The sequence below is a fragment of the Aotus nancymaae genome, unplaced genomic scaffold (assembly GCF_030222135.1).
Source record: "Aotus nancymaae isolate 86718 unplaced genomic scaffold, 86718_ANA_hifiasm-v0.15.2.pri h1tg000067l, whole genome shotgun sequence".
NCBI classification, from domain to species: Eukaryota; Metazoa; Chordata; class Mammalia; order Primates; family Aotidae; genus Aotus; species Aotus nancymaae.
In genome coordinates, this window is record NW_026988482.1 from 10,608,411 (window position 1) to 10,621,790 (window position 13,380).

Consider the following 13,380-nt stretch of genomic DNA (forward strand, 5'->3'; position numbering starts at 1 on the left):
TTTTTAATCCAATTTGAAACATTGTGAAATATACTGCAACTAAAATCTTTGTGTAAATGTATATACACAAGGATATATTTTTAACTATTAAAAGATATAGTTTATGTATCTATAAACTATAAACTAAATTTATAGTTTACATTAAAAGATAGTTTATATAGATCTATAAACTATATTTTTAATGTAAACTATAAATTTATAGTTTATAGATATAAAAGATATAGTTTATGTCTTTTAATAGTTAAAAAGATATCTTTTTAATTATTTTTAACTATTAAAGATTAAATTTTCTACAATTAATATATATGTATATTTATAATTGTAAAATATATGCATATAATGAGAAGTAAAATATGAAAAGGATTCCAATGAAAGTCAGCAGTTCTCTGGACAATCATTTTACACTGGCAGGACATTTAACTATTTATGAATCTTAGTTCATCTACAAGTTATTACCAAAACACTAAAAAATGCATTTACATCCCTATTTTCTTCAAATTTACAGATGGTATATAAGATACCTATTGGCTCCCCATTTAGCATTATTACACAATTTTCCATTTCTTTCCCAAATTTAAATCGTTTTATTATTTTTAATTCTTTCATTGATTATATTTGTAACTTTAAATATAAGTTATGCTACCGAAGATCGTAAAAATATAATTCCTATACCTCTGTTTCTTGTTTTGGCAACTTCAGACATAGCTCTTTACTATGTAAAATGAGAAAATTGTATTACTATCCTTATGTTCACACCACTTCCCTCTTCCAACACCCAGCTTCTGTCAGCCATGCTTTTATACGTGAACTAAAGTTAACATTTGCATTATCTTCTGAAACTACTTTTTATATTCTTATATAAGTTGACTTTAAAAGTTGAATACCAAAAAATATATAATACTACTATGATTCTGTAAATCTTGCTCATTTCAGTCAGGGATAAGCATAGTAACATTTTCTAAGATTTGTTTCCTTTTCTAAAGATAGAGTGCTATGATTCCTTTGTGTTATTTGGTGGATACTTTTCCTAGAATCTGTGTTAACTGCATTCACTTTTCTTATGTTTCATCAATTGCTAAAAATTTTGTTCCATTCTTGTTTCCTTTATAGTCACACCATGACTTTTCTATGTATAATAATTTAAAAAATTAACATCTTGTCATTCTTAAAAACTAAGTAACATGACTTCCCCCATTCCCACATTTTTCAGGCTTTTGGTCACACAGTCAATTGCATGGGATTCCATTACTCTTTCTTTTCTTGTAACACTCTCTCCCATGTCCTATGACATTCTACCATAGTTGAAACTGCTTATTTTTACGTCTATGTTCAAGGGTATCACCCTGAAACTTCACTGTGCTCCTAAATTAGAACCGCTTTTCCTGGATTCCATATATATTTTTTTTTTTGCTTGTTTTTCTGGTGTATGTTATCAATTGATTTGCTCATATAAAGTATATGGGAGACACAATTTTGGGGTTGTTGCTTATCTGAAAATCACTTTATTTTATAGCAACACTGGTCTAACAATTTGGAAGGACATAAAACTCCGTTATATATAATTTTTCCTCACAACTTTGAAGGTGTTTTTCCCCTGCCTTCTAACTTACAAAACTGATGTTGAGAAGTTTGCTGTCAGTCTCATGCTCATTCTTCTGTGGATGTATTTTTATTTCTTTTCTTTCTATTTGGAAATTTTAAGATTTTTCCCTTTATTCTTCATTTTCCCAAGTAAGGAAGGCACAGAGAGTCAATATATTTATTCATTTTTGCTCTCTATACACTTTATGAACCTTCTAAATATGAAGACTGGTGTCTACTTTTATCTTTATAAGATATTATATTATTGCTTCTCAACTTTTTGGCTAAGGTCCTGTGTAAAAGGTTCAATTATTGTTTTGTTAATTTTTTCCATAATTTTCTCTTTCTGAAACTTGGTGGATACCATAGTTCTTGACGATTTTGTTATGTCTCTTTCATTTTTTTCATATTTTATATTGATTTTTCTTTACCTTTACATTCTGGGAATTTTTTTTTCAAACTTTTCTTCAAAAACTCTTATTTGACTTTTATTCCAAAGGATGTATTTTTAATCTCCAATACCTCTTTTGAATTCATTGATTGATGATTTATTTTTACCTTTTTCCAAATTTCATAAATGGAATAACTTCTCAACACTCTCTGACAGTATAATTAAAAATTATTACTATTTCTCATGTCAAATATATGTTTCAGGGATCCATTATTCTTTCCTCATCTTTTATTATGATGGTTTTTTCCACTATCTGATGATGCTTTATTTCGATTCATATGGAAAAATTAGAGGTTCATCTAGCAATTTGGCGTGTGGATCTCTCCTGCTTTTGTACATGTGAGTTCTTCTCCTGCTGGACTTCTTTCTGAATGGAAGGCTGACAGGACATTCAATGCACTTAGAAAAACTTATCAATTGTCAGTCTTTGAATGATGAACCAGAAATGAATCTTTAAGCTAAGACTTTCCAAATGCAAAATAGAAAGGAATTTTAATTTGGGTTTACCAGCACCCACTTTGAGGTCTAGTACTCATCTTGGACATCTTAACCATCCCAAGGAGCCATTTTATTTGGAAAATTGCTCCCAAACGTTGGCTAAAATTTTGACTCTACATAGTTAATAAGAGAATTCTAATTTCTGAATTTTTTGACCTTGAAACTTCTAGCTTCTTCCAGAAAAACTGTCTCTCACAAGTATTATGGGCAGAGATTTTTGTCTGCCACATTCTACATAGCTGTAAGATTTAAAATTATACAGATGTGTTAAAATCTCTCATACTTCCCCTCTTCATTTTGCTATTACTGGCTGGTCATTAAAAACAATTCTATACTGTTATTTCAACAGAATCTCTTTCCAGAGAAAGAGAAAACAATACCTGTGTTCTAGTTATTATTGAACAGAAAACTAACTTAAACTACAAGACATTTTCAAGTTCCTTTGTAATGGTCCTATTTTTAGTGTGGGAGGTGTACAAAACCTGATTACCTTTGTATTGTTTTATATTTTAAAAAAGACTGACTATTGAAAAGGAATTTTAAAATTTACTATTAATATTACTCTTTACTGACAAATCATACTTATGTATCTTTATGGGGTACAATGTGATATTTTGATGTATGTATACACTGTGGAATGATTTAATCAAGCTATTTAACATATCCAGCACCTGGCTTACCTATCATTTTTTATAATGAAATGTTTGAAATTCAGTTATTTTGAAATCAACAATACATTATTATTGACTGTAGTTACCTCGTCGTGCAGTAGTTCTCAAAACTTACTTTACCTGTCTCTCTGAAGCTTTGTACCCTTTGGTCAATAGCACCCCCTTTCCTCCCTCCTTACCTTCCAGCCTCTGGTAAACATTATTCTACTCTACTTCTGAGTTCAACTTTATTAGATTCCACATATGAGTGAAATTATGTGGTATTTGTTTTACTGTGCCTTGCTTATTTCACTTAGTATAATCTTCTCCAGAGTCATCTATGTTGTTGCAAATAACAGTATTTCCTCTTTAATTTAAAGCTAAAATGTATTCCATTGTGCATATACACTACATTATCACTGTTCATTCATCCGTTAATAGATATTTAAGTTGATTTTGTATTTTGGCTATTGTGAATAATGCTGTAATGAACAGATATCCCTTGATATACTGATTTCAGTTCCTATGAATATCTATCAGAAGTAGAATTACTAAATCATATGGTAATTCTGAGTTTTTCGAGGACCCTTCTTACCAATTTCCATAATGGCTATGCTAATTTACATTTCTAGAAACAACATTTGTAATCTTTCTTAGTTTTGATAAAAGCCATTTAAACAGGTGTTAAATGGTATTTCATTGTGGTTTTAATTTGCATTGCCCTGTTGGTTAGCAATGTGTAGCTTTTTCTCATTTTCCACTTACCCTCTTTTACCATTTGTAGGCCTTCTTTTGAGAAATGTCTGTTCTCATCACTCTTTGGAGTCATATTCAAAATATTGTTGCCAAGATCAATGTCATGGAGCTTTTCCTCTATGTTTTCTTCTAGTAGTTTTACATTTTTAGATCTATTTAAGTCTGTAATTCATTTTGAGTTAATTTTTGTGTATGGTCTAAGATAAGGGTCTAATTTAGTCTTCTCCATGTAGATATCCAGTTTTTTAAACACCATTTATTGAAGAGACTGTCCATTCCCCATTGTGTTTTCTTGAGACCTTAGTCAAAAATTAATTGATAAAAGGAACTGTTTGTTATTTAAATAACTATAGTTTACTTTTTTTGGTTGCATGTAGATTTACTGAGATAGACCATGCAAATATGGTTCAGAACACACCATACAAAGACTTTTATTTTTTTCAAGCTTTGCCAGGCACAGCCGAGAATAGTTCACTGTCTTCTTCCCTTATCTTGACAAAGCTCCTTTGTGTGTATATCTACTACTGCTATTTTGGGTTCATAAACTTTCCTCAGTGCTCCACAGACCTAATACAATGCAAATCTCTCCCCTACATTATAAAATTTTTTCTATAAGTAAGAAATTCCTAAATCCAATGTACCTTAAGTTGGATTCTGGAGCAGAACAAGGATATTAATCAAAAAACTAATAAAATCCAACAAAGTCTGAAGTTTCATTGATAGTAACGAATTAATGTTTTCTTCTTTAGTTTTGACAAATATGTATGATATTAACATCAGGGAAACCTGGGTGAGAGGTACATGGAAACTCTTTATAGTATTTTTGCAAGTTTTTAAAAATCTAAAATTACTACAAAATAAAAAATTTACTAAACACACACACACACACACACACACACATATACTTCTATTTCTTTTCTTACTTACTGGTCTTGGCCATTATAACAGGATTGTAAGACTCCAGCTTCTTTGGCAAATCTTTATAAACCACCTACTATGTGTCAGATACGATGGTAGATACTTTGAGGATATAAAGATGAATAAGACATTTCAGTTTGCATTTAGAGTTTTTTTTAAAAGGACATGAATGCCATTTTTAATTTTTAGTTCACATCTGCTAATTTAATTGTGGTATGTCTGTGAAGGTAGGGACAGTCTGTGATTCTTCCTTTAAAATTAGCAGAAGTAAGTCCTTGAAGATGTTGAGTGAAAAAATGAGTTCATGTATTAAGTAATTATGTATGAATGTCCACTATATACTAGGCATAGTTTCCACATTCAAAGAGAATGCCTGAGTCTTAAGAAGAGGTAATCTATCCAAGGTAGATGCCGAGGGTAATGGGTGGCAATTGTGATAGATAGTATGGATCTAGAGTCAGTAAACTCAGGTTGATATTCACTCTGTCACTTACTGTCTACACCTCTCATCTGTATTGTGTAGAGTGGAATTTATAATGCTCACTTGACAGATGTTTAAATAAAACAATATTCCCTAAAGCACTTTAGAAATAAGATAACACTAATTAAGTAGGCATTTTAAAATGCATACATACAAAATAAAGTAAACCCAATTTTGCTGCAAATATCCTCTTTAAACATTTTTTGAGAAAAAATTAGAAAATATTTTAAGATTTTTTTTAACAAAAATGGAAGTAAATTTCCAAGGTTTTCTAACATTATCTAGAATAGGGAATCTAAAATAACTAATGTTATATTTTCAGGAAAGAGTTGACAAATAATGACTTCATTTCAAAGTAAAAGCAGGTTCTATTTATTTTAATTTCTATTAACTCTGTCATGCATCATTCATTGCCTTCATAATTATTCTCTTCTATGTCTGAGGATATACTTTACATTGCCTTGTGGCCTCAAAGTTTGGTGACCATTCACAGCTCTTTCTCACAAGAGGTTGGGAAGCTAAGGACTCAGTAGACTCTTGTAGCTCCGAAGGTTCAAGGTTGAAAAATTCCCACCCACCTTTTTCAGTGATTTCGATATCCCTGGATGAGTCCTTCCAATGTGTTTCAGAGTCTTCTTCTCCTGCAACAAGCAATTTCAACTTTTTTAAGTCATTGTCTTGGTCCTGTGTATTGACTGGGGTCCTTACCCAGCTAAGACTGTATCAAATGAATATTTGTATCAATGAATATTTCTTGAGCATCTACCATGTACAAGGGCTCAAATATACACTCATATAATACTTCATAATGTGATTTAAAATATTGTATCAATAAATACTCAGAAAAATGTAAGAAGTTATTAGCATTTCATAGAAGTAAAGGCTTATTTTCAAGGTCTCAGGAGTTATAACTCATAAAATAAGAATTTGAACTCAAAACTCTCGAGGGTAAGTCCCAATAATCATGAAGTACATCACAACTGGTTACCAGATAGTTGCTGTGGTTGAAGCAGAGATAATGAGTCACAGATTCTACACTTAAGATATGTGTAGTCTCCAGAATCTTTACCTGAACTGTACTCACATAAAGTAGAAATGGAAGGTTATCACAAGAAAAGTAAACCAACCAAACAAACAAACAAAATAGAAAAAGCAATTAAAAGAGAGAAGGAAAATATCAGTGAGATAAGGAGAAACTCTATATTGCAGAAAGTATTTGATTTGGGCTTTGAAAAAAAAGATGGGTTTGGGGGGTATTTGTTCCATTTTTGTGCATATTATTTTATTTCTTTTGCTTGAAATATTCTTTTACATATAAATACTATATTTGCTGTTTTTATATTATTTTAAAAATAACAATACAATTATTATTCCTATACCCATCATATTCCTATCACCTTTGAAGTTCTTCAAGTGCCCTTCATCTTTTAAATTATCTCACTTCCCCACTCCCAATCTAATCACTATCTGCAATGTTAATTATCCTTCATCCCTTGCTTCTTTTGTAGTTTACCACAGATATGGTGTCCCTAATCAATATATTGTTTACTTTTGATTGTTTCGACCTTTATATAAATGAAACCATAATAGATGTTATCTTTTCCGACTTGTTTTGTATTCAGCACTATGTTTTGGAATTCATCAATATTGATTCATGTAGCTGTGGTTCATTCATATGTAGTTTGGGATGTTTCTGGTTAATTCATTTCTATTACAAATAATGCTACTCTAAATATGTTTATATGTTGCTGCTAGTTGCACACATTGAACTTTTGCATAGGTGCAAGAGCTTGATCTTTTATGGAAATGCTGTGTCCTAGACTATGTGATCAGATGTTTGAGTAACAGCTAATCAAACTGCTTTTTTAAAAGTGAGTTTGCCAATATATTCTTCTACCAGAAGTGTGTGAAAATTTCAATTACTTCAGTCCTTGAAAGCAAAGGCCATCTTATTTATTACGTGTCCACACAGCACTTGGCATATGGGGAATATTCTATATTTTTTCGTCGGATGTAGGAATAAGATGTGATGCTTAAACAAAACGAGAGAAAGAAGATGCAGGTTCTTTTAGAGATTATTATAAAACAAACATTTTGTTTTTCCAACGGGAGGAGACAGGTGACTTCACTGATAAAGAAGGTACTATTTTAAAAAATTACATTTTTTTTGCATCTAATGTGATTATTGCTGAGTCAATTTCCATCTTATGCCCTGAATCTTGCTACCATCATTTCTTCCTCTTTTCCTGGCTTGGACAACAACACTATCTCTCTTATTATTTTTATCATGTAAGGAATGCATGTTCATGAGAGATGAATAAGAAGAAGCTATAGTGAGGGATAATTTTTTAAAACATCTGAAATTGTGTCACTAAGAAATAACCACTATTGGCCGGGCAGGGTGGCTCACGCCTGTAATCCCAACACTTTGGGAGGCTGAGGTGGGTGGATTACGAGGTCAGGAGTTCGAGACTGGCCTGCCCAACATGGTAAAACCCCATCTCTACTAAAAATACAAAAATTAGCTGGGTGTGGTGGTGCACGCCTCTAATCCCAGCTACTCAGGAGGCTGAGGCAAGAGAATCCCTTAAATTGGGGCGGCAGAGTTTGCAGTGAGACGAGTTTGCACCACTGCACTCCAGCCTGCGTGACAGAGCAAGACTCCGTCTTGGAAAAAAGAAAAAAAAAGAAAAAAAGAAATAACCACTATTAGCATCAGATGAATGCACCATAATCTATTTGTTACTCAGGTCATTTTGATGTTAGTGACTTCAAGGAAGGAAAAGTGGCTTCTGGGAATGTGACTATTGACACAGAATGTATATAGAAGGCAGTGTCTCTTGATTGTAAATGTAATAAGACATTTAAGAGAGCAGAACATATGGACTCTCAGAATATCAGAGCAAGGGAGGAATTTACATGTGTCTATATCAGCCCTTTATTTTTTTGTGAGAGGAAACAGCCAGAAATATTGATCCCAACTTTGATGAGTGTACTCCCTTGTTGTGAAATTTGAGATCATTCCTAAGATATGAAAGGCCAGAGACCTCAGGTGGGCATGCAAGGGCATCTCAGTAGCAATCTCTGTCCAGTGTACCAGATTCAAAGTCAAAAAAAAATTTTTACCTCCCGCTATGTGCCAAACTCTGTCATAGATGTTTGTTTTTAAATTTAAGCCACAAATGACAACAGTGTTGTATGTGTTTATTGCTACCACAATTACCACCTTATTTTATAAATGAGAAAACTGAGGCTGAATATTCAGTAATTTAGACTTTTTGCTCAAATCTCAGAAAAAGCTGGCACAGTTCCTAGATAAGCCAAGTGCCCTGATCCCCAAGACACTATATGAAGAAGATTCTGTTCTATGGAGTATCAATCACATAACACATTCTAGTTTCATTGGTCCAAAATCAAGTGACATGTAGATTTTCCACCTGGCATTATTCTTACCATTAGGCCTATCTCTTCTCTTCAGTCATTTATAGGCAGCTTTGATTTCCTACCTTCAGCTTATCTCCTGCCTGGCATATGGCTGCCACACACAGGCCAGAGAAGGGCCAGGGAAGGGGTGAATAGGCAATGTGGAATGGGGCTGGAGGAATGAAGAAGGGTTGGCTGGGTGTTGTTGTTGCTCTGATATTATTGTCTAGTAAACATCCAAGATGCTGTCCTCTCTTATTGCTGTGTACTCTTTGCTCTATTACTCAGAAGTGTTTATCATGATAAGCTGTGAGCAGATGGACTGAAGGGAGGAGAGAAATTTGACCCAAGAAGATGTCACTTAAACAGCTGAAGCTAGTATTTCACCAGATGTCCAAGCATTTAACCCACTGAGAGCTCTATGAAGATCAGTAGCAATTTTTTAATTTGCTGAAATCTTAATTGCTAATTTTTCTAATTAGTCAATGGTAGCAAGTATTTGCAAATTATAGAGCATATTTTATATTTTAAAACATTTATATTTAGTATCCTCTTTGTTGCATTCATCAATGCAGAGAGATAATCTGGATGGGATTATAACTGATAATGACAAATATTATTAGTCCTTGTTTACTGATGAAGGAACTTAGGTGCAACTTGTGCAAAGTCACATGCACACACAGAGGAAGAGCTCAGACCACTAAAAGAGAAGTTGAGACAGACTTCAGCAATCATCTAGTCTAATACGTATACTCAACAAATGAGAAAACCGAGACCTGCTGGGGTGATTGGTTGAGGATCCCCAGTGAGTTGTGAGCTCATATGGGACTTGAACCCGGGTCCCCTTCTTGCAGCCCCAGGGTTTCCTGTACCAGATTTTTGATTCCTGACTATTCAATGTTGCAACATGCCTGTCTCACTAGCTGGCAAAGGAGCAATCCAATGTCCTGGCTGAAGATGAAGGAGGAAAAGGGACTGCCATGTTCTACCCAGTCATGCTGTACAATTGTATCAAGCTTCAAAAGCTCTCATGACTCTTAATAAGTAAATAGGTTACTTGAAAGATTGAAATCAAACATTCTTAGTAATTTTGAGACTTGCTTAACATTCTGGTTTAAAGAAAAAAAAAAGGTCATCTATTTGATTTAATCATGCCACCAATGTTGGAAAGGATGAAGAAAAAAATTCTTATTTTAAATTCTCCTTAAAGGAAAATAGAGAATTGAGCAAGCTAGTGTAGAGTGAAGGAAAAAATAGTGGATCAGTAGTCAGACAACCAGAGCCTGAATTTCAACTATGTGAATGTTACTTGGATTCTCTGACTCTCAATTTCTTTTGTAAAATTGGAGTAAATAACCTCTTATTTGTCTCTTGTGACTATTGGGAGAACCTATTTTTAATCACTGTGACTGCTGTAGGTAAAATTAAAATTATGCTATACTAATATGAGGCAGAATTAAAAATAACATTGACGGGCATCTCTCCCTTGGTTTGGTGAGAGAGGCAGCAAAGCTTAGCAGCTTGGAGAACAGACCAGGGAGTCATATTGTCTGGGTTTGAATTCTGGTTTTATCATGTACTACTTGTGTGATCTTGAGAAAGCTACCTAAGCTCACCAGTAAAATGTGGATAATAGAATATCTCTTATTGTTTTGTTATGAAGATTAAGTGGGTTAATGTTTGCAGAATTCTTAGAACTATAACTTTCGCATAGTAAGTTCTGTATAAGTGGTGGTTAAATAAATAATTTAAAACATATATGGATTACTTCAAGGCAAATATACATCCAGGACAACAGAAATGTTCATTTAAGGTTGTATCTTAGCTGTCTTCCTATTTCAATTTCAATTTCTAGCTACAGGTCTTTACTTCTAGTAAGTTTGAAACATGCTCTCCTGTCCATATATTAAACACGATTACATCTTGACATGATTATACATTTTTAATGATTTAAGTTTATAAATAAAAAAAATACAGTATTCGATGCAAATCTAACTTGTATTTATCCAAATGACAAACATTATTTACTACTTTATACATTAATAAAAATACTTCTCACTTGTGACTTTAATGCCCCCTTTTTAAAGAAAATATTTCTATCTATAAAGGAATCTATATCTAGCCAATCTATTCTATTCTACTGAAATATGTTTTATTGTGTTAATATCACATTTTGATTTTCTAATATGCTCTAATTAATAGTAAAGTTTTTCCTATAGTTATTTAATAATAACTATGAAACTATCATTTATAGTTTTTAAAGTTTTCTCTTGACTCTCTTTTTCATCTAAATAAACTTTTAAAAAATTGCCAAAATAATATAGGGCTTGGTTTTCCATAGCTATAAACACATATATGCAATATAAATATTTGTAATATCACATAAATTAGTGCTAAATTAGAAGTTCTAGAAGAGGGTTCTGAAGAAGAAGAAATGTTTCAGCTGGTGCTTTAAGAATTACAAGGAGTTTTTCAAGTAGCAAAGGAAACAATGGCAATGGAAGACTAAAACACAACATTGTAAGTCTATAACAGGCAATGATGTCAAAATTAATCACATTATTTAATCAATTAGGTACCAACTAATTGACTGTTAGACATATCTCTGACTCTGAATACAAGAAAAAAAATGTTTTCTGAAGTCTTCAAGGACAATTTATAATAATAATAATAATAATAATAATAATAAAACTTTTAAGATAATTTGCTATTTATTTAAACAAATACAAAATTATAGCATCTAGAAATTTTTTAAATCCTCACCTAATTAAATATTGAGTAAAGGAGGCAGAAGCAATTTTTAAAAATTTACATAACAATATTTGTGATGTATCCAGATATAGATACACTATACCTGTGTGTGTTTGTGTGTGCATGTGTGCACACACATGTGCACATAGCTTTTTCTTCCAAGTTCTCAGAACAAAGCTTCATTTTCTCTTTTGCTTCAGAATACTTTCATGCCACCCACATTAATTTTATTTGCTAGTGTTTAAAGTAAAAAGAAATTTTCATTGTTCCTATGTAAGCAAATGATTAGCATGTCCTAAATTCTGTATTTACAGATATTCATAATTAGTTGACTTATGAATTAAATATAAATATAAAGAACAAGAAACTATATGTATTAAAGAGAATAAGAAACGATACACACCTTTTCAGAAGGGTTTTTGAAAACATTTTTAAAAATTTAAAATATGTACATATACAATGAATTGAAAATACTTTGATGTAGTGCCAAGCCCTTTTCCAGGTTCAGTATATTTAAAGAGTAGAAGAAAAAAACAAATAGAAAACACCCTGAAGCATCACGAATGCAGAAGTTAAAGAGTTTCATAGTTCTCTCTCCCACCCCCCATCCCCTAGTCTCCCACTCTTCTCACCTGACAGCAAACTCAACTGACAGCATTTTTTAAAAAGCAACATTTCTTATGGGAGACTTCCAAAGTATTCTCTTTAACTTTCAGAGAGATCCAAAACAAGCCCTCTTATTTATATTTGTATTTATTTGTTACATAATATTTAATCAACCTACATATAGAAGATGAAATTCATAACAAAGTTGGGAAGCAAATATACATGATTCTTGATAACCCATTGAAGAGAGCTCCATTGTGCAAGTGCCCTTGAAAGAAGAGTATTAGAGGGTGGTCCCTAGTCCAGCAACATCAGCATCACCAGAGAGGTCATCAGTAGCTTACACTACAGAGCCTCTCCACAGACCTACTGATTCAAAAATGCTTGGGTAAGACCCAGAAGTCTATATTAAATTAGGTGAGCATTTTTACATTTTTATGTTCTTATATTTTGTATTTGTTTCATATGATCTACATGATTTATGCTTTATAAACTGTATTGAGCTCATCTTTGTGGTTCAATACATCGTAAATGGTCAATTGAAAGCCTCATAGGCATTTCTGATGAATGCTAAAGGTTGAAAACCAGTTGCCCTGGAGTGTCTAGTAGTTGAGAGATCTCGAGTGTGTGGCAGGCAGGAAAATGTCTGTTGTATAGTTCCTGGGAGAGATCTGGCTTTATGTCAACTAACTTTCAATCCCCTTGAAAGCTGGCAGACTCCTCCTTGGGACTGGAGGGCTGGATGGTATTTATGCATGTGCTTATAGCAGAGTTCTCAACTCCTAGCAAACACTCACAAAATGTTAGTTCACATTCTTAACATGAGCTATTTTTCCAAGTCTCTAGGCAAGAGAGAAAGCTTCCTGCCAGCGGTCATTGTTTGCAGAAGGAAGGGGATGAGGTTTCAAAGCTAGCAGTTCTGGGTTTCTATATGCTTTTTACAGGATGCCACCACTACATACGGAATTACAGGGATCAAGTTCCTTCCTTACCCTGTTTCATTAATGTATTCTCTTCCTTCTCAGGTTAATAAAGCATTTCTAGTCTGAAGTAGGGGTTCCCTTCTTCCCCCTGTAGCTGGGTCACTTCAATGACACCAATAAAGATGAGGAAGAGCCTGTTCATTCTGCTGAGACACCTCTAACCTTCCTCTGTGATCTGTTAACTGGGTCACTGTGGAGAGCAAAGCACTCTGACCTGATGTCCATTTTATTCTGCGCTTGTTTTGTGGTCTGGGCTGGGATACTTGGGTTTAAGGCAGTGGT